The sequence below is a fragment of the Apis dorsata genome, unplaced genomic scaffold, assembly GCF_000469605.1.
Source record: "Apis dorsata unplaced genomic scaffold, Apis dorsata 1.3 scaffold_323, whole genome shotgun sequence".
NCBI lineage: Eukaryota > Metazoa > Arthropoda > Insecta > Hymenoptera > Apidae > Apis > Apis dorsata.
The window spans coordinates 66,671-67,974 of NW_006263591.1; positions in this window are offsets into that span (position 1 = coordinate 66,671).

Below are 1,304 nucleotides of genomic sequence, written 5' to 3' on the forward strand. Positions count from 1 at the left end.
TGATTATTATTTATTATTATTTATTATTTATATATAATTTTATATAAATATTAATTGATTAAAACTTTATTTTAATTTTATTCAAATATATATGATTTTATGAAACTTTGAACTTGATTCTATATATATATGTTACTAAATAGCGTTACTAACATTAAACGCTGATCATGGATGTTAGAAAAAAAGACTAAATAAAGAAAGAAAAAATGAGATAATAATATTCGAAATCGAATCTTTTGTTTGTATATATTAAATAAAAGAATACGAAAATCTAGATCAATTTTTCCTATTGCTAAAATAATATTGCTTTGTCCTGATCTCAATTCTTTTGTTGACAACATATCAAAAATAAAAATATAAAAAAAGAAATTAGTAAATTTATATTCATTCATGAAGTTAAAAAAATAGAAAAACAATTATAATATGTGTACATTTTTTGTGGATAATTGATATTAATGTGTAATATTAATTAATATAATATAATATTAAAATAATAATAATATAATATAATATAATATTAATATTATTAATATATGATATCCAAATCGATTATTATTTCTCTCTCATAAGAATAAGAAATATTGAATACAAATAAAAGAAAGATAATGATTTGCGAAGTAATTTAATTAGTTCATATTTAATAATCTGAAATTCAAATTGATTCAAATTTTCTTGTACACATTATTGAAAATAATTTAAAAAACAATTATGCATATAAAAACATATTCAAACTTTTTAAATCGAAATCTTATAGGAATATATTTTTTGATTTACTTCTAATTATTATTTGCCAAAATTCAATAATTTAAATTGAATGTAATATAATACAATAATTTATCTATGATTTTAAATTAAATATTTTGTAATTATATTTTTGTAATTACCGTACAATATTCTGCAATTCTTCAGAATACCGCAGAATATTCTGGAATTCGTCCATATTAAATAATAAATTAAATATAAAATAACAAAAAATAATAATGTTACTTGTAAATTTCAATTTGCATAATTAAAAGTAATAAATTTTTTTTAACGATATAAAAATGTTGCATAATTACATTACATGGTGTTTATATCATATATTACACTGAAATTCAAAAATAATTCAAAAAGAATATCAGTGTATTTACTTTCATTAAAAAGCTACATATTCAATTCAGAATAAATCATATGCATGTGTAAAAAAATTTTAAATGCATTTTATCAAAAATGAAATTAATTATCAATGCAATTTAATTATTTTATTATTATTATTATTATTATATTATTATTATTGTTATATTATATTATATTATTATTATTAT